The 21,989-nt window shown below is 40.7% G+C and overlaps 1 long non-coding RNA gene across 1 annotated transcript; it reads left to right on the top strand.

Moving 5' to 3' along the window:
- Positions 1-2,111: 2,111 nt before the first annotated feature.
- On the top strand, positions 2,112-6,577 carry LOC120378018. Its single transcript, XR_005587494.1, has 3 exons — positions 2,112-2,187; positions 5,224-5,370; positions 6,493-6,577. It is a non-coding gene; the product is annotated as an uncharacterized LOC120378018 (long non-coding RNA).
- Positions 6,578-21,989: the final 15,412 nt, after the last annotated feature.

The following is a 21,989-nucleotide window of genomic DNA, read 5'->3' as shown; positions in this document are numbered from 1 at the left end:
CATGAGTGTGAAACCAGTACAAGTGAGATCACAGTCAGACCCTCTAGGGACCAAAGTCAATGGAGTTAAACCAGGCATGAATTTGGCACATTATGTTTTAAAGTTTGAGGGTGAACACACACAAAAAGAGAGGAAAAAGCTACAGCCTTTTATATTGAATGTTTCTCATTGAAACAATAGTCATCAATTGATCATTAACATCATGTGCAAAACAGCTGCAGTTCTAACATTTGAATTTCAAGAGGCTCTTGAGTGCTCTGTGGCTATTAGTAGAAAACCACAAGCAACAGCTGCTTGTAAAATAGCTTTGAGAGCAAATATGCAGCTCATCATTCATCATAAATGAACAGGGAGGCAAAATGAGTACCATGGAAAAACGTAAAAATTCAGAATTTAAAAAATACTAATTTGTATTTGACCATTGTTGGGGATCTGTCTTAAAAGCCAATGGGCTATTGCCAGTGTATAAAAATAAGCCACAGTAATTACTGCACACTGTTGGCAAATTGAAAATGTGTTCTGTTTAGAGCTCTGCCAAATGATTTTCGTGAAACCCCAACCACAAAGAACTCACCTGGTTTTAGGTTGCAAAGTTAAAACTCAGCTCAGGTTCACTGAAACATGCATTCACCTTTGGGAACCTTTCCTAGTGAACTTGGATCTAATTTTGAGAGAACCTCACAGTGTTGTGCAAAACCAGAAGAGCAATGGAACTTTTGACTAGTTTGGTGGTTGAACACCAAGTGAAATCAAAGGAAAGGCTCCCACCACTCACTGAAAATTGAAAACACTGGTTTCCACTACATTTTATATCTGTGTTTTAAGAACTGCACTCTCAATAGATATTTATTTGGGTAGATAGTAAGTCAAATTCTGTGCTTGATTACAATGCTGTAAGTCTGCAGCAATTGAAATTTATGGAGTTATTCCAGGTTTACAGCAGCTGAAAGCACAATTTGTCCTGGTATATTTTCTAAACCACTTAAGGCTAGATCATGCCTAGCACCCATAGTCCAGAGTGCAATGCAGAGCCATGCCAACCAGATGGAGCACAGGCCCCACAGTGGACTGTAGGGAAAGTAAACCTACTGCCACATTCCTTTAAGAGATGCAGACTGATCTCTGCAACATGACAGCCCCACTTTTTGAGCTAGTATGGACAGTAGAACAGAATGCATTTCAAAAAGGAGCTGGACTCTAAAATGAGGGGCAAAAGCACCCTAATTCTGGGGTCATCAATAGGCAGACCACAGGCCAAATCTAGACTACCAGACGCTTTTGAATAGACACAAAAATCTTTTTATTTTCTTCTTTTTCTTAATTATTATTTATGTATTATCATTTATTTTATTTATTTATTTATTTATCTATTATTTATGTTCTCTGGAATCTGGACCTGGACTATACCTTGGCCAAGAAATTTGGAACTGGACAAAAAATTAATTGACTGTCCCTGCCATAAGGTATCTCTCCCTATCTCTCTCTCTTTTTTCACCTAAAAAAAAAAGACAAAAGAAGCAGCCATTTGACTTGGGGAGAGATCCCGACATGAAATTTGGCTAGCCCTGTTGCTGGGACCATGTGATAAAAAATGTATCTTGGACCAATTCAAGTTTGTTAAGTTTTAGTACCAGAAAGCGTTTTATCTTTATTTCTCTTGCAACCATTTCTAACTTTAATGCCTTGTACTCACTTAAAATCTCTCTTTGTAGTTACATAAACTTGGTTTATTCATTAATCAAAATTGATCCAGCATTGTGAATTGTTCAGGTAACTCCATTTAAAGTAGCAAATTGCTGTGTTTGTTCTCTTACAGGGGCAACAGGTCTAAAATACCTGAACTGTCCTGGAGAAGGCTGAATAGTGGAGAACACGTTTTGAGGAAAAATTCAGGACTAGGAGTGTGTAGGAGCTGCTCTGCAGCAAGGCTACTGGAAGTCAGAGTTTGTCTGGTGTGCTGCTGACAAGATGCTGGGTCAGAGTTGCTGGACTGTGGCTATGGCTATACAAAGACACTCAGGGTGTAACCTGCATGCTGGTAGGTTGATTGTGAGTGACACAATTTGGAAGCAAAGCATTGTGAGGCACCCAAGGTTGCAGGGCAGAGGTGACACAGCCCGTCACTGGTCTAGATTGCACCCTGGAATGTAATAATATGTGGAGAGTGTATATCCATGCTATGTACAGGTTCGTAATAACAAGTTATTCAATCCTATGACTAAATCAGTCTGGCACAGTATTGGTCAGGAATTAGTCATTGCCTTAGTTTTTCAATTACATTACTCTCATCTAGATAGACATATATGAAAAGAGTTCATATAACAGGTTTCAGAGTGGTAGCCGTGTTAGTCTGTATCAGCAAAAACAACTTGGAGTACTTGTGGCACCTTAGAGACTAACAAATTTATTTGGGCATAAGCTTTCGTGGGTTAAAACCGACTTCATCAGATGCATGGAGTGGAAAATACAGTAGGCAGGTATATATACACAGTACATGAAAAGATGGGAGTTGCCTTACCAAGTGGGAGGTCAGTACTAACGAGACAATTCAATTAAAGTGGAAGTGGGCTATTCTCAATAGTAGAATACGAAGGGAGGAAATGTTGTCAAACCTTTTGCTGCAGTTGGTTGTCAGGTTATGGAAGCAATGCCAATGCTAGCATGAAGTTTACATCTTGTGTTTCAATGTCATTAGCTGTTGAGCACAGTTTCGTGTGGGCTATGTACAGTGTTTCTGGCTATGGATTGTGGTAGTTGCAGCCCTCAAATGCCTCTCTGTCATGAGCCTGTCTGGGGAGCAGTGCAGGATCCCTTTATAACAGGAAGTCCATTCACAGTTCTCCTAACTCTCCACAAATACAGCCATCTGTTCCTGGTACATTGCTTATTGTCTCCACTCTTACATTACACAAGACTCAACCCGCTGCAATATATTGCAGAAGAAATGGAAAGAGAAGCTCACACATTGAATTGCAAGCCTTGAATGAAAGTGTCCATTGGAAGGCATGGTCCACAGCCCATTGAAGTTAATGGAAAGGCTTCCATTTATATCAATGAGCTTCAGACCATGCCCTAAATGATTTCAGGAGAAGCTGCAGACATGTTCGAAGCAACCATTTGGACCAACTTTGTGTATATCAGTCCTGCCTATGACTAACATGCTAGATTTCTGTAAGAGAAGTCCTAGACCTAGATTCTTCACTCTGCTCAGATGGAGAGCTACAGAAAGCCAGTCGCAACTCCCCGATTCAGCCACTCCGCCTTGGCACATGTTAGCCTAACTTGCATCACTGGTGTGAGGTCTCTACACTAGTGAAGGATTGAGCATAGTCAAAGTCTGCTGTGACATGCTCTCTCCCCTATCCACCCTGCCCACGTGTGCCACTGGAATGTTCTTGACATGCTTCCTCCTTCCTCCTATGTTTCATGGCGGGGAAGTGGCAGAGAAGTGGCAGAGCTACCTCCATTAGAGTTCTGCCAGGGGAGAGCTCTTCTGCACATAGGGACAGTTCTCCACTGGCCATCTCCAGACACTTGAAGACCATTTTGCACATCCTACACTTATCCAAAGCCAAGTGGCTTTAGTGGAATGGAGAATCTGGCTGTGGCTTAACTGATGTTAAACTAGCATATTAAATCTTTTTCTTTTCCTTGTGGAGTGTCTGAAGATGTTTGGAAAGTCTGAGATACCCAAGGGAAAGAAAGAACAAACTTCCTTATTGGCCTTTAAAACTTAACCATTAAGACATTACTTCCAGAAAACTGACCCCCACCCCCAAAATGATACTTTTTCTTTGTTGGCTAAGTAGTCTCTCAAATTGAGCTACCTTTCAGCAATATGACTGATTATGTAAATCCCTTTCTTCCTTCTGACATCCCTCTTCTAAAATTCTGATCTTGTGTCATTAGGTTTAAAATTAATCATTCTAAAAAAAAACCTCTTTGTCTGGAATCTAACATGCAATTATCAAACTGCACACTAACACCATATGCCACACACACACACACAATCTTCCCAAATAATAACTTCCCACTTACAGATATTTGGAGTATGCATATATTTTATACATATTTTTGACAATTGCAAATGTGAATTTATAGCACTGTAGTGATTATAGTTAGTAACATTATTTTGAGAGATAATGTCAGGCATCTAGCGGTGAAACACCATTACACAGTAATGTCATTAAATGTGAATTTCTGATTATTAACTGCTTTTAAGTGTGCATATATTAAATATCACTAGAATTGCTTGTTAATGTATTTATAAGCCGTTATTTATTCTCTTTATTAGCAATTAAGTTTCAAAATTGATTTACCTATTATATTACTCAGAGTGTAAACTAAATGTCACCCATCAATTCTGCTTCAAGAGAATGACTCACAGAGAAATTCAGTGCAGCAGTTCAATTGGTTGTTATAGCTCATTCTTACTAAAATGTTCAGTGTTTTTCACTGAAAATGTGATTTTATATTTAATATATAAAACAGGATTAATTAAAATTGTTCACTGGTAGATCTTTAGCAAATTATGTGGGGAAATGTCAGGGGCCGGAAGAGAGGCTTTCTGCCAAATTAATAACCAAATATGATTAGATGTGGTTTAGGTGTTTAACTACCTGCTGAAAGGGGAAGAAAGATGCCAGTGCATGGAGGTCATTTGTTATTTGGATTTCCTCTCAACTGATCTACTCCCAGAATGTAAACATTCCAAACGCTAGCTGGTTGGTGTAGAGGTGTTAAAGAGATTGAGCTATTTATTTCTTGTTGGGACATTTTGACAATATTTCTTTTCTGCAGATCTTTAGCACCTTCCTCTTTGTGACAGAAATCCTTATAGTAAAAACCTGCTTGATGACTGTGTTTTATCATTTATCATTTCCAAAAGCACTCAATGTTGGCCTAACTCTGCTCCCACCGGAGACAATGGGAGTTTTACCGTTGACTTCACTGGGGGCTGAGTTAGGGCTTTTGAAAATCTGACCCATAAGAGCAACAGAGCAGGAGGTGCGCTCCTCCCTCCAGGAGGTGTGCTACTCCCTATGCCACAGGTGCGTGTGTGTGAACAACAAATTACCTGCTACCCAATAGAAGTCCATTTCACTTGCTAATCCAAGTTTCCAGGAATTTGTTGTTAATATTTGAAATGCAAATGTTTACCCCAAAAGAATGAAATCTGACAAACTTTGTTTTACCCACAGAATTAATTGTGTTTTATTGCAGAGTGGGGACACCCTGGGCATCAGCCAATGATCCTCTATCAAGTGTCAGTAATAACTATCTGAAGGTAGGAGTAATTCTGACAAATGCTAAGAAGGCATAGATTCTGTGTTTTGCCTTCTCCTAGTCAACCCTCAGCTAATCAAACAGGTGCGTGATGGCTTCTGATATGAGTTTGTATTGCTGGATAATCTGCACCTGTAAAGTCAAGGAAGCTCCTCCTTGACTCAGAACCTGTGTGAAGTGTAATGGATTCTCTTCCATCTCTGATCTAAGGATAGCATGTCTCCTCCTCTTCTCCACCACATGCCTCCAGAGAAACTAGAGTAGCAGGGTAAAGTGTTGTATTACTGAAAACTGTAGTTGATTCATCTCCTCCTACAGCACAACCCTAGAAATTCCCACCACTCCTGTCACTATCCTACAGCCCTCATCCAGGCCTGCCTTAAACTTGTAGCAAATTCAAGCTTTCCCTGATGGCTGATGTGTATGTGTCTCTCTTCCACTCATGCTTTCCCATGTGCTTGTAGCTTGTACCTGCTGATGTAATTATACCCTTAACATGGCAAATCAGAAGCATGAGACTGCATGTGTATGGGATTCTGAGCACTTTTGAAAATGCTAATTGATCAGCCAGTCCCTCAACCATACTCCAGACCTGTCCCGGTGCTTTGTTCACCCCTTAGAACAGTGGTGGACAACCTGCGGCCCATCAGGGTAATCCGCTGGAAGGCCACAGACATTTTGTTTACATTGACCGTCCACAGGCACAGCCGCCTGCAGCTCCCAGTGGCCGCAGTTCATCGTTCCCAGCCAATGGGAGCTGCAGGCATCCGAGCCTGTGAATGGTCAATATAAACAAACTGTCTCGAGGACCACCAGCGGATTACCCTGATGGGCCACAGGTTGCCCACCACTGCTTTAGAGCACTCAGCAGACTTGACTGTGACTAAACACCTGTTTTGAAAATTCCTTCAGCAGTTAAACAGCCATTTGCATCCATGCAAGCTTTTGAGAATTCTGTGAAACTATATTTTATCCCATGAGTTTAGACGCTGACATTAAAGTATGTTATCTATTGTATTTCTCATTTTACTCTGTCTAGATACATAGTCATCTTTTTGATTACCATTTGCAAGTGTTTACTTTCATTAGGTTGTCATAGCTAATTATGAATTATTCAGTGGTTGCACTGTTAACATATTCTGTGGCTAATAAGGGGTGAATTTTCATGCACTGAAGTTATAAAAAAATCCTTTTGTATATTATTAGCTATCCCTATGTTGCTCTTATCTGGAGGAGGAAAATGACATGCTGACATAACAGAAGAAATAACCTACAAACAAAAGAGATTCTAAGAGCATTGATCACTCTGCAAGATGATCGGTACATTTGAATCTGATAGAAATCCTATTCAAAGAACTCCTGAGATTCTCATTAAACTGATCTTAGATATGAAGCAAAATCACTTCAGCCTCTTTTTTATTATAGACAGACTGCACTACAAACCTAATTAGGAGAGTAAAATTGCTCACGTTAATCTTTCAATCTTTAGACCCTTCACCCCTCCTCCACCAACTAATCATATTAAACCAACCCAGAAATGGTTATTCCTGCTAATCTCCAGTTAGAGAGGCCAATAAAAGCAGAATAATTAACTATAAACACTTTTATATGCCTTATTATATGTATTTAATCTTCAAATGGGCTATTCTGATGGCTAGCAGTAAATGAATATGTTTTATTTATTAAACCCTAGCACTCAAGGCCAGCGCTGGTCTGATATTTCGGCCCCAGGAGCCAAGAGGTCTGATAGGAGTAACCTGAAAAACATATTCTATTCACCCCCAAAGAAAGCAGCTAACATGGCTTGGAAAAAAAGAAGAAGAACCAAGTAAGGACAAAAGAAAGAAGGAATGACAAGCAGTATTTTCTGAAAGTACCACTAGCTTAATTCTTTCTTTAAAAGAAATCACATCCCTGAAAATATCCTACAACTATGTATTTTTTTCTTTGTGGCTTTCTTCTATATTCCAGTCCCTCCCTCACTTATTGTTTCTTTTCTCTCCATTCTCTTCTACTGGCTTTCCAGCTCGCATTCCCTTTTTTCTACTCTTTTATTCCTCTTCTTTCATATTGGTATTTATTTATGAATTTATATGATAGTAGGGTCAGGAAGCCTCATTCAAAATTGGGACCCTATTGATCTGAGAGTACCTGAACATAATCATAAAAGACGGTATCTGTTCCAAAGAGTTTGCAGTCTAAACAGGGACAAGATATGACAGTTAGGTGTGGGACACAAATGAAGTGGGAGGTCGAGTGGGGGAGAAACACAGGATTAGCTACATTAGCTATATGTAAAATGTAAGGGCTTTGTCGTTTATTGCCTTAAAAAAATCACAAAAAAACAAGTAAATGAGAATCACTAAGGCATAACCAAATTATCATTTTAAATTTTCATTTTTGATTATGAAATCTAGATTGGAATCTAACAACCAATTGTTTTTAAGTAAGAAGTAATGCTCAAGTGGCCTGAGGTATGGTGCTGAGGGGTGGGAAGGATTTTAAAACTTTCAAATCTTCTATTTTAATCTTGATTTTATTTTTCCTCTGTTCCTCATCTGACTTGCCACTGACCTATTCTCTCTTCCTTGTATCCTTCCTTTCATTTATTATTTTTCTTTTCTTCTGTTCCTGCTCTTTCACTTCTTTAACCTTTTGCTTCTTCTACACAACCTCTCTTAGCATTAAAGATGATGGGTAATCAGATATTTTTAAATGAGCTAAATATCTTTTCATTTGCCAAATATCCCAAATAGGAAGAGGGGCATTCAGGACAGAATTGATTTTAAGCTATCCCTCCCCTGCCCCCTACTCAAACTAAATCATAAACCCTAAGAGTTGTGTCAGGTGAAGTTTGCTTTGAATTTTCTCATCAGTTCAAACAAAAAAGTCAAAGTGAAACTCGGGGAATATGAACCAAAGCCAAAAATAATCCATCAAATTTCCACTGTTCTATTCAAAGCTATCACATAGCCCTCACTGGAGCATGACAATGGCTGACTGTTGCAAGAGGGGGTGGTATTAGGTGTCTTTTAAAATTATATCATGCATTTGTAAGCATTTTAAAGTGTTATGTTACACTCTGGAAAAATTTAGCAAATCAGTGTGATTTGTAGGCTCCTGAAATAAATTCCAAAGTTTAACTTAATAGTTGTGCTAATTGCACCACTTACTCTTGCTGTTTAGGGCCTACAGCAGCAAAAGATAAATTTAGTTTACTTTTACAAAGCCATTTGAAGGTTACTTTTAAAGCAGTAGAAGGGCTGCTCACTCTCCATCGAGGGCATTATAATAAAGCCACAGTCTGGGTCTAATTCACGGGTGATAGCTTGGCAAGCTCTATTGTAGTTGCTTCCAGATTGTAAACTGACTTCATAAATTCAAAACCTAGACCCTGATTCAGGAAAGCATGTCTCTTCAGAAAGGTGCTTAAGTGTTTTCCTGAATCCAAAAAAAAAATTTTATTGGGTCTGAAGATCATGAAGATACTAAGGTACAAATTAGCTAGAATGTCAGCTTTGTGCCATAAGGAGCCTATTTCTCTCTCTCCTTCTGTTTTTGTAATTCTCCCCATCACCACAGTACCTAAACACCTGGAAAAATAACTCTTTTCCAGCCAGGCTGACAGACAGAAGCTTAAAATAATTGTTGGGATTATTATTTTGTAGAAGTGTGAAAATGCTGTTGTGTCTGAGAAGATTATTGTGAGAATAATCAAATAATCAAAGAGATAGGTTCTGCATTTAATTCCAGATGCAATGAAGGTGGTAGACAGTATTATTTCATCTGATAGTACATTTCATTGATGAGAAGGCAGTTCACTGAATTAATATTCAGGGCCCAAACTGTCCTCTCTATCACTTTGGATAGGGATCTGGAGTACATGAAAGGGAGTTCCACTTCTGCTGTATTGTCCCCTCTCCTCCTGATACCCAGGCAGGCCTCTCGGCTGGGATACAAATCCACAGGGAGGGGCAGATACTGGGGGATCTTGTGCAGTTGTGGGAGGCTGTCAGAATTAACGCTGGTGTTTCCGCCCCACACACTCCATTCTGTGTTGTAAAATCACACTTTTGAGGCCTGGTTCTGTAGAAAGATGCCAGCTGGGGAGGTTTTGGCAGTCTGGTTCTGTTGGAGTTCCTCTGATGGAAGAATAGGTGGGAAACTCCATGATTTTCCTGTCTGCTACATGGGTTTTTCCCACGTAAGGAATGATTTGGATCAAGGCTTCTAAAATCATCAGAGTACCTAAAATAAACGAGTCAGTCATAATCACATACCTTTATAACATATACCAGAACATTCTTGGGCCTAAATCCTTTCAAGGGCTCAGCAAAAATGTACCTCAGCTGAGGAACAAGCCCCTTGTTTTTATAGCCTGTTGTACTAACCCCAAGATATATTATGTGACAGATACTACTTTCTCTCTCTTTGTCTTTTCTTTTTAATCATTAAGGCCTCTTTCCTGCAAGGTATTGAGCATGTCTGCTTGGTGCTGATCACCTTCACCTCCTGCTGACTTCATAGACAAGGATAGCAGTCAGGATTGAGACCTAAAGAACTTAAAATGTTAAAATGGCATTAGAAGTTTTTGACTCATACCTGAAAGAAAAAAAAAAGCAAATTTAGTTAAAAGTCTTGTCTGGCTAACTTTAACCCTGTGTTTGGGTGAGGGAAGAGGTATTTAACATCTCAATTTAAGGCCAGCATGTCTGGCCTGATTTTAAAATTAATCTCTAAATTTCCCTGTTTTAAATCTAATCTTTCACAGTACTTTTAACATATTTCACGGCCCAATATTCCTATGCACAATGTATATGTATGCTCTTTTATAGTAGCTTATTGAAAAGAGCCTAAGTTATGTTCTCTCTAGATATCTGTCATATAATGGCCATTCCCACATTTCCAAGCCAGACTGATGAATAGAAATTGCATTTCATATTCCTCTTTTTCTCTCCCTCTTACTAGTGATTTGGTTAATTAGCACTTCCAAGTATTACGTCTCTTAGAGAGTCAGGAAAGTGTGAAATTGTCTTATTGGTGATGACAAGGATGAAGAAATGTTCCAGAGTCATTATTACTGCTCTAAGTGTGGAGTTAAAAATAAATATAGCATATACTGTCTGCTGGTAACCAAAGTAAGAAGAAAAAAAAGCAGATTCAAGCTTCATTCCCCCACATTATTTAAATATTTACTGATCCAGAAGGAATTTAGGTCAGAATCATGGTCAGTGCTTTGAACTGTAATTCACCTCAATTTTCTGCTGAAGAAAATCGTTAGTTCAAATTTACCATGTACCGTTACCATTTTTTTTCATCACATGCATCACTGTGGTTGTGAAGGATATGGAGCTCATCTGCAATAATTTGTGAAAACTGTGTATGATGTGGATATTAAGATAGTTACTGTATGGCTATATTGGGTTATTGGCATGCTTACCGTGTGCGTATGTTGCTTTAGTTCAATAGGAGGGTTATTAGGGAACTAGCAGGAAGTCAACACAATGTGTCTAGATAAGTAACCTCTCACTAAATACAGTGGGGGTAATTAAGAAATAATGTTGAGCTATTAAGATGTAAAGGTGCTACATCTTTGGTTCCAGCCAAAGTCATACAGCTGTTTTTTCAAGGCTGGAACTGGGCTGATCAAAAGACTTTAAATGGTTAAAAAGTGACTCACTAGAAAAAGCAGGGGGTCAGTTGTCAGGGGCTGTTTCCACAAAAACAGGCCAACACAGGCACAGGCCAGCTAAGCTTCCAGGAGATGGTAAGCCTGAGGGAAGATAGATATGGGTAGAGACTATGTTATCTTATGTTTTGCTGTGTTCCGACTATTAAGATCAAGCAATATTTTGTTCTGAAGGGGTGTACTCAGAGAGACTACAGGGGTTGAGAGGTGCAACTAACTCTGTAACTGTGGCAGTAATATTAAAAGACAAATGGATAATTGAATTATATCAAACTAGTAAATGGTAGCAAAACCAGTGGTGTATGTTGTAGGAGATTTCAGCACAGGCCTTCCAGGTGGCCATTTAAGAGGGAGCAGGACCAGTGCACTGGGGAGGTGGAGCCTAGGTGAGTCAGGCTGAGAGCCAATCAGGAAAGGGGTAGAGAGAGTAGTCATAGGGCTCTCACTGCCTGCTCCCTCAGAACAGGGAGGCCTCGAGTTCTAGGACTGCCAGAGTCTCTGGGAGGAAAGACAATGGAAGGAAGGAAAAAGGGGAAATTCCCTGGGAATTTTAGGCCCGGATGGGTGCAGGACATGTTTGCTGGTTTTGTTTTAAGTTTGGACAATAAAACCACCTCATAGAGTTTGAGTGTGACAGTGGGTCTTTTTGGAGCCGACGAGAAGCCCTGTCTTGTTACAAGGCCTTGGATCTCAGTTCCCAGGATATAGACCAGGTGTGGTATAGGGGCTGTGGGTATGTATACAATAGTCAATTCTACACCTTAATTTCCCTGAAATCGGTATTTGATTTTTTTCCAGTGTCTCGTCAAGGCTGGGGACATGGATGAGAACTACATGGCTGAGAGTCAACCCAGATAAAATTGAGGTAATCTTGGTAGATTAGGGGGAAGCAACCAAAGGACATTGCAAAGATTTCACCAGCCCCCTGAACTGAGGAAGTTTGTCTGTCTTTTGGCATTGAAATTTTCACTCTAGTTTTATTGCCCCCTTAGTTATTTCTGGCTATTAGAGTACAAGTGTTGGCCAGGATTTCTTTTTCCCCATCTTTATGTGGCGTGGAGGTTGCTATTCCTTTGGTTGCAGACTTTGCAACAGTAACCCATGTCTTTGTCAGCTCCAGTCTGAATGACTGCAATGCATTATAGATGGGATCCCACCAGAAGACCACTTGGAAACTTGATCTGGTGCACAATACTGCCGTCTGTGAATTTCTCACAGGGAGGCTATTACTCAGGTCCTCCATAGTCTAAACTGTTTCCGATGTATTCTTATGTAACACCGAGGGCACTGATTTTTACCTTTGGAAGCTTTAAAATGGTTTGGGTCCTCTTGGCTACCTTGGACATTGCCTTTTCCCCCATATTGCATTTTATAATCAGCTGGCGCGTAGTTGAGCTAACAGCCCTCTCGTTCAAGCGAGACAGGTCTATGGACAGGATATACCCTAGAAAGAGCCCCTGACTCTAGAATTCGCTTACCATCTTAACAACAAATCTTAGGTCGGTTGCCTTTCAGGCCATGCCACACACTGATCGATTTAGTTAGGACTTTCTTGAAGGTGTAGGTTGAGTGAACATCAGTGAAATTGATGGATGGGAGGAAGCTGCACATTTCATTTTTCAAGCACATTTCTGGGTTGCTTTTTTTTCTGAGCAGGTTGAGAAGGCAGGATCAACCTTAGCAAAGGTAAGATAATTCTTGTGATTATATTAATAATATATTCAGCCAGAGCAATGGGTGGGTTTATTTTTAGTGAATAAATCTGAGGGTCAGCTACAGCACTTGGGGAATTGAACCACTGTTCACCCACTTAAACTACAGTTTGTCATGAAACTTGACAGAGAACTCTGAAAGGGAGCTATGAAGAGGCTATACCAGACCCATATCCAAAGGAAAAGCATGTCTTTTCACAGAAGCTGTGTATTGTTACCTCCTTGATGAATTTGTAGTGACAAAAATCTAGCGTATAAACTAAAGTTAGGATCTCCTAACTATATTATATCTCCTGCATAATATAGTTCAGCTAAACTGAAAACAGCAAACTGTCAGCTGCCACTTTTGGTAGCATTAGGCTCTTTCATAAAACAATACTCTTAAAATTATTGATAACTGTGTTATCTGTAAAACAATATTTCTGTTCTACTCTTTATAGGTTTTATATTATGCTCATCAGCATAAAATCTGAGTGCCTTCCAGTAGTGCAGTGTTTCCCAAACTTGGGACGCCGCTTGTTTAGGGAAAGCTCCTGGTGGGGCGGGGTGGTTTGTGTACCTGCAACATCCACAGGTCTGGATGATCGCAGCTCCCACTAGTCGCAGTTCGCCGCTCCAGGCCAATGGGAGCTGCTGGAAGTGGCGCGGGTCGAGGGGTGTACTGGCTCCCACTTCCAGCAGCTCCCATTGGCCTGGAGCAGTGAACCGCGGTCATGGGGAGCTGCGATTGGCCGGACCTGCGGACGCGGCAGGTAAACAAACTGGCCCGGCCCGCCAGGGGCTTTCCCTAAACAAGCGGCGTCCCAAGTTTGGGAAACACTGCAGTGGTGCATTAAGCAGTGTGACTACACATCTACCGTGTGTTTGTTCTTTCCTTCTCTGCCAAGAGGAAGAAGTGTGTGCAGTAAGGTGTCTTGGTTTGGTAGGTGGTTTTGAGATTCCTTTCTGTACGTATTCATGTTGACATGTAATAGTTTGTCTACAACTGTTGACTCAAACCAGTAATCAAAGCCATAGAGTACTACGTGTTTAAGTGTGCTCTCCTTAGTTTCCAAGTGCTCTATTTATTATCTGAATGTGAGTCTCTAAACTAGTCTGGACAGACAATTTCAGACTAGCCAATCTCAATACATCAATGTCACCCAGTAGTTAGCCTTGAGAACAGCTAGTGTTATTACTATGTTTTGCTTTGATTGCTGTCATGACTCCTTGTTTAACCAATTATATAAGTTCCCACTAGCAAAGGGCCAGACTCTATCCATGAAAGGGACCTCATCTCTTCTTTCTTTACTGGGAGTTAGACCCAAATTCAATATCATTATAAGTGGAAAAGATATGATGGGCTTTCAACAGGCATACGCTCTCTTGAAAAGACCTAGCAATGGAAGCCCATTGCTTCCTCTGTTTGGGGCACTGGTTTTATACTTAGTCACTTACCTCATTGCCTCTTGTTTACATGGTGTAATATAATTTAGAGCAAAGGTCTGACCAGCATCTTATCAAGGATTCTTCGTGGTTTATGATTAGTGTTTGGATTTATTCCTCTTCACAAGTTAACTCATGTTCCAAGTCCAGTCCATGAGTAGCTTGATTCTGAAGAAAGGGAACATAAGAATGATGATACTGAGTAAGATCAATGGTCTGTCTAGCCCAGTATCCTGTCTTCTGACAGTGGCCAATGCCAGGTGCTTCAGAGGGAATGAACAGAACAGGCAATCTTTGAGTGATCCATCACCTGTCATCCACTTCCAACTTCTGGCAAGCAGAGTCTAGGGACACTTCAGAACATGGGCTTGCATCCCTGACCATCCTGGCACATAACCACTGATGGACCTATCCTCTGTGAATTTATCTAGTTATTTTTTGAATCCTAGTATAGTTTGGCCTTCACAATATCCCTTGCCAATGAGTTCCACAGAGACCCTAAAACTAGCAAAGTTGACATATATCATAAGAATAAGCTCATAAAATCTTGCCACACCAAGAAGAATCTGAGCTGCTTATCACTCTGTTGTGATTCACAAGTTTAATTTTTTGTAATAAAAATACCACTATACCACCAAAAATAGATTTTGGCCTATGGTAAAACAAAACTCAAATGCAATGGGTAAGAAACAAAATTCTGGGTGTCTGAGCAACTGTAGTGAGGTGGAGTGGCCTCCCAAAGACCCGGAGTGGGAGGGTCCCCGCACTGAGCCCTGGTGGGTGGAACCAGGACCTCGTTGCCCCTCCCCCAGGAAGTGGGTGGGAGGGGCAGGAAGTATAAATGGCAGCCCAGAAAGCTCAGTAGGGAGGCAACCACTGGAGAGACCTGTGGCCTCCTGGGGCTTCCCGAGCTGGGAAGCAGCGGAGGGTGCTGAGGGACGAGAGGACTGGCCTAAGCCACTGGGGCCGCTAGCTGATTCAGACATGGAGGAAGCAGACAACTGGCCCAGACTGCCAATGGAGAGAGAAGATGACTGTCCCAGACTACCAACAGACCAGACCCCCAACTACTTGCTCACGGTCCCAGAAGCCGATGTCCACTTCGACCCCTCCTCACGGCAACAGGTACACCAAGAAGGGGAGTATGGAAGTGGCCCAGGGGTAGCAGACCCCAATCTGGCCACAACTCTGACAGAGAGTGAGTCAGCGTGTTGCAGCGTGGATCCCCGCTGACCCAGTGACAAAGTGTTTTGTCACTGTTAGGGCCCTGGGCTGGGATGCAGTGGAGTGGGTGGGCCTGTGTCCCCCCTGCCACCCTTACCCGGCGTGGGAGTCTCCCCTTCCCCAGGCCAGAAGCCTGAGCCCCAGACTCTTTGTTGCCCTGCCTTGATTCAGGGCTGGGGCCAATTGACTGTTTGTTTCCCACCCAGCCTGAGCACGGGCCTGGGCCCCAGCTGCAAGGGGAAGCCGCTTTGTTCCCCATGGCGGCTGACGTATCAGTGAGGCAGGGTGGCCTCCCAAGGACCCTGAGTGGGAGGGCTCCCACAGTGAGCCACTACAGCAACAAAATGGCAGACAAAGTTCAACGTTGATAAATGCAAGTAATGCACATTGGAAAACATAATCCCAACTATGCCTATAAAATGATGGCATCTAAATTAGCTGTTACCACTCAAGAAAGAGATCTTGGAATGATTGTGGATAGTTCTCTGAAAACGTCCACTCAATGTGCAGCGGCAGTCAAAAAAGCGAACAGAATGCTTGGAATCAATAAGAAAGGGATAGATAATAAAACAGAAAATATCATATTGCCTGTATATAAATCCATGGTATGCTCACATCTTGCATACTATGTGTGGATATGGTCACTCAAAAAAGATATATTGGAATTGGAAAAGGTACAGAAAAAAACAACAAAAATGAGTAGAGTATGGAATAGATCCTTTATGAGGAGAGATTTAAAGGACTGACTTTTCAGCTTAGAAAAGAGATGACTAAGGGAGCATGTGATAGAGGTCTATAAAATCGTGACTGGTGTGGAGATAGTGAATAAGGAAGTGTTATTTATTCCTTCATATAACACAAGAACCAGGTGTCACCCAGTGAAATTAATAGGCAGAAGGTTTAAAACAAACATAAGGAAGTACTGCTTCACACAACACACAGTCAACCTGTGGAACTCATTGCGAGAAGAAGTTGTGAAGGCCAAGACAACAGGGTTCAAAAAAGAACTAGATAAATATTAGCCAGGATGGGCAGGAATGGTATCTCTAGCCTCTGTTTGCCAGAAGCTGGTAATGGGTGACAGGGAATGGATCACTTGATGATTACCTGTTCTGTTCATTCCCTCTGGGGTACCTGGCATTGGCCACTGTTGAAAGACAGGATACTGGGCTAGATGGACCTTTGGTCTGAACCAGTATGGCTGCTGTTATGTTCAGTTTCAGTGCAAAACATTATACAGCTCTAAGAACACCACTTGTCAACAGGCAGAGTGAATGACTGCTAGTACGGGGAAATTTTAGTTCCCCCTGTATTCATTTTAAATAGAAATTACAAGCTTCTTCCCACTTAGCTGTTGCATATGTAATCAGCAATATATGGGGCCAGAGTAGCATGGTTAAACAAATACCTTCTAAAGTATAAAATCTGTTAATGAGAGCCAAGCTGTGAGTCATAGAAAAGAATATTTGCATCAGTAATGTCACTAAGTCAGGGATTGGCAACCTTTGGCATGCAGTGGCCAGCACATCCCTCGTCCCGTGCCGCTTCCCGCAGCCCCCATTGGTGTAGAGCACTGAACCGCGGCCAGTGGGAGCCATGATCTGCCGAACCTGTGGACGCAGCAGGTAAACAAACTGGCCCGCTCCCCCCCAGGGGCTTTCCCTGACGGGCCACATGTCAAAGGTTGGCAATCCCTGCACTAAGTCATTAAAGCAATCATGCATGATAAATCTTATAAAAAATTGCAGAGAGGACCACATAAAAAAATGATGAGCTAATTCTGATATTAAAACAATGAGAAATCATTCAGACAGTGACAAACACATTTACATCTCCAAAGGGAGACTGGCGTTTAGGGCACCTGGAAAGGGTATTGGTGGGTTTCACCATTTTTCTACTAGTTGTGAACCTGGGAGAAACTGAGGGCTTGTATAAAATACAGCACCTTGTGATTCCCATAGGGGCTGTTTGATTGCCCACTCACCAGAGTGTAGCATGCTTCAGCCACACCCCCTTCTTCTCTTGTCATGTGCATGGAAGACCATACATTAGGGGACCAAGAGCAGGTGGCATGGGCCAGCTACACCAGTTCTGTGCCACCCATAGATTTTGTTAGTGCAGCTCTTCTTCTCTTTGGCACAACAGTGCAAAATGGGACAGAGATAATATGTGTAATTAATGGCATTATAGTTACAGCTGTTAACCAGCCAAGACATATAGGGGTTCGACTCTCAGATATAGTTAGTGGATGTCAATCTGTCAAGAGTGCAAGTGTCTTTTTATCTTAAAGACTGAAGAGATCTTCCTGGAGCTGATAAACTACATTTAACCCCTGCACCTGCATCTAGAGAAAAAGATCACCATAATTTCTCTTAACTTTGTTCTACTATAGGTGATCTCTCTCCTGCCATCCATCTCCACCCTCTGACAAACAGAGGCTAGGGACACCATTCCTTACCCATCCTGGCTAATAGCCATTAATGGACTTAACCTCCATGAATTTATCCAGTTCTCTTTTAAACGCTGTTATAGTCCTAGCCTTCACAACCACCTCAGGCAAGGAGTTCCACAGGTTGACTGTGCGCTGTGTGAAGAAGAACTTCCTTTTATTTATTTAAACCTGCTGCCCATTAATTTCATTTGGTGGACCCTAGTTCTTGTATTATGGGAATAAGTAAATAATTTTCCTTATCTACTTTCTCCCTATCACTCATGATTTTATATACCTCTATCATATACCCCCTTAGTCTCCTCTTTTCCAAGCTGAAAAGTCCTAGCCTCTTTAATCTCTTCTCATATGGGACCCGTTCCAAACCCCTAATCATTTTAATTGCCCTTTTCTGAACCTTTTCTAATGCCAGTATATCTTTTTTGAGATGAGAAGGCCACATCTGTACTCAGTATTCAAGATATGGGCGTACCATCAATTTATATAAGGGCAATAATATATTCTCCGTCTTATTTTCTATCCCCTTTTTAATGATTCCAAACATCTTGTTTGCTTTTTTGACCGCCTCTGCACACTGCATGGATGTCTTCAGAGAACTATCGACGATGACTCCAACATCTTTTTCCTGATTTGTTGTACCTAAATCAGCCCCCATCATATTATATGTATAGTTGGGGTTATTTTTTCCAATGTGCATTACTTTACATTTATCCACATTCAATTTAATTTGGTATTTTGTTGCCCAATCACTTAGTTTTGTGAGATCTTTTTGAAGTTTTTCACAGTCTGCTTTGGTCTTAACTATCTTGAGCAGTTTAGTATCATCTGCAAACTTTGCCACCTCACTTTTTACCCCTTTCTCCAAATCATTTATGAATAAGTTGAATAGGATTGGTCCTAGGACTGACCCTTGGGGAACACCACTAGTTACCCCTCTCCATTATGAGAATTTACCCTTTATTCCTACCCTTTGTTCCCTGTCTTTTAACCAGTTGTCAGTCCATGACAAGTTAATTTACGTAAGAGCCTTTGGTGAGGGACCTTGTCAATGGATTTCTGAAAATCTAAGTATACTATGTCCACTATTAATCATTAACCCAAAAATGTAGCTTATCAACTACAATGAATGGAGAAGACATTTTCTATGCCATAGGATTACTTTGAGGGTAAAATGGGGTCTTTATTCTGCGGGAATGTATTAAGCCTCAGTTAACCAGAAAAATTCTTGGAAAACCTAAGATGTCCTAAATAACATTTAAGAATGCTGGACCAAATCCTGTTCACTTCACTTATGCAAGTAGTTCCATTGACCTCTTTAAGACTTCTCACAAGGCAAGGAGGATTTGGCTCTCTATCAATATTTCTGAAAATTGATATATTCAATGGTATGCAACACAGTTTGAAAGAGACAAAATAGGTGAGGTAATACCTTTTATTGCAACAATTTCTGCTGGTAGACGGGGCAGGGTTTCAAGCTTGTCCCTGCCACCAAAAGAACTTGGTCGAATAAACAATATTACTTGACCTACCTTGTCTATCCCATATCCTGAGACCAACACAGCTACAACAACCCTTCATGCCACACAGTTTGGCATTTGAATCCAGCACAACCCTGAACTTGTGATCCACAGCAGAATCTGAGCACGTTTGCCCATCTCTATTGCTATGGACCACCTTTGAATGGTTACAGGGAATTAAGCATGGTATCACATTTGCTCATTTCAGCCATGACTAACCATAAATGTGAACTGTTCTGTAATTTCCTCATGTTATCAGTCAGGAAAGACTATTTTCTAGATTGCCATTTATTTTGATAGTTGACAGCTTTTTTCCCCTGATGTCCTAATACTATTCCGTGTCAGCCATCAGATGGCCCTTGAGAAAGAGAAATGTAGTATTATGATGGCAGTAGTTTGTAGAGTTCACATGATCATTGTCACCTATCTCATGAGAATTGCTGTAGATTCTGACAGTATCTCAGAGTGACTCTATTTTACTCAGTGAGGAAACATATAAGTCATCTTTGCACAGTACACCACAAGAGTACAGACAAATTGATGTCTGTCACCATGCTGTGTCTGAACCACGCCTCCTCAAAACCTAACGCTGCTAAATCCACTGCGAGCACTGCACTCTGTGGTTACTTTTCTTTGTTCCAGGTAAACCTCTCTGCAGTTAAGTAGATTATCACTTATTCTGTGAAACAGCATTGTTCTTGTGCAATGTAGAGGGCTTTTGTAGGGCCAAATCCATCAGGATTATATCTAAAACACCCATTATTTATAAGGTATGTGATCACTGTAATGATGTGCTTTTGAACTTTAGACACTAAGAGGCACAGTACATTTTCAGCATAATGTGTGGGTGTTTTTAGCTGCCGACTGCCATTAATGTTAATTGGAATGAGCAGTTAAATCACCATTCACCCTTTGCTCTCAATGCAAAATTTTCATATAAGGCAGATAATTTTTTACTTTGTTTTATTCTAAGTTCAATGATATTTAAAATTAAATATTAGTCTTTAACAATCAGCTCTCCTGTTCAAACAATAATTAGAAAAATAACACGTCAGAGATCAAATCACAAAACTTCAGCTGTGTTTAAGTGACAGACAAGCTTTGCTTTACTAATCCAATTAAAAAAATACCCTTAAGATATATGTCTGCTGTTCAGTGGCTGGATTCATATTCAGGACTAGCTCCAAACCCTGAGGAATTTTGATTAAAATGAGAACATTTACAGGAAAGTTTTGCATGCATACCCTGCATCATTTCTTTCTTTTGTTGCTATGGTGAGCAGTCTGTTTAAGCACATATTTAATTTCTAAAAGTGATTTGATACTGCAAAAAAAGGTACTCACAAGTACTTCTAATTGTAGCACTCATGAATAAAGGAGGAAGAGGGTAGGTGGGACTTGGTGGAAGAGTGTATTGTGTTTAAAATAGATACATTTGCCAAAAAGTCGATCTGTTAACTTGAATCTCCTTCCCCAAGCCCTCTCTTTGGGGGAGGTGGGATGAAGACCTTGTTTTCCCTTTTCTTTTAGTGCCACATTGAAAGTAAATAATAAATAAAAAAGACAACCTGCAAACAGTACTCAACGTTCAGGATACCTGATTGCCACCCAATGCTAACTCTCTCAGCACTCTAGCCTGAAATAAATAGATATGATTTTCATGTAAATTTCATGTTGTGGTGAAAGCATAATGAAATAAGATAACTAAACTAAGCATATTAGCTTTGGAGACCAGAGTGGCTGAACTGGAGGATTTGTTGGGGAAGAGTCAACATGGTTTTTGTAAAGGGAAATCAGGACTCACCAATCTACTAGAATTCTTTGAAGCATTCAAAAAGTATGTGGACAAGGGGATCCCGTGGATATAGTGTACTTAGATTTCCAGAAAGCCTTTGACGAGGTCCCTCAAAGGCTCTTAAGCAAAGTAAGCTGTCATGGGATAAGAGGGAAGATCCTCTCATGGATTGGTAACCGGTTAAAAGATAGGAAGCAAAGGGTAGGAATAAATGTCAGTTTTCAGAATGGAGAGAGGTAAGTAGTGGTGTCCCCCAGGGGTCTGTACTGGGACCAGTACTATTCAATTTATTCATAAATGATTTGACCAAAGGGTTAAACAGTGAGGTGGCAACATTTTCAGATTATACAAAACTACTCAAGATAGTTAAGTTCAAAGCAGATAGCAAAGAGTTACAAAGGGATCTCACAAAACCGAGTGACTGGGCAACAAAATGGCAGATGAAATTCAATGTTGATAAATGCAAAGTAATGCACATTGGAAAACAAAATCCCAATTATACATATAAAATGATGGGACCTAAATTAGCTGTTACCATTCAAGAAAGTGATCTTGGAGTCACTGTAGATAGTTCTCTTTAAACATCCACTTAATCTGCAAAAAAGCTCACAGAATGTTGGGAATCATTAGGAAAGGGATAGAAAATATCATATTGCCTGTATATAAATCCATGGTACACCCACATCTTGAATACTGCGTGCAGATGTGGTCTCCCCATCTCAAAAAAGATGTATTGGAATTGGAAAAGTTACAAAAAAAGGCAACAATATGATTAAGGATATGGAATAGCTTCCATATGAGGAGAGATTAAAAAGATTGGGACTTTTCAGCTCGGAAAAGAGGAGACAAAGGAGGGATATGATGGACGTCTATGAAGTCATGACTGGTGTGGA

This window comes from Mauremys reevesii, linkage group 1, assembly GCF_016161935.1.
Source record: "Mauremys reevesii isolate NIE-2019 linkage group 1, ASM1616193v1, whole genome shotgun sequence".
Classification (NCBI taxonomy): domain Eukaryota; kingdom Metazoa; phylum Chordata; order Testudines; family Geoemydidae; genus Mauremys; species Mauremys reevesii.
The sequence above is the reverse complement of the archived record's forward strand: the minus strand, read 5'-3'. Positions and strand labels throughout refer to the sequence as shown.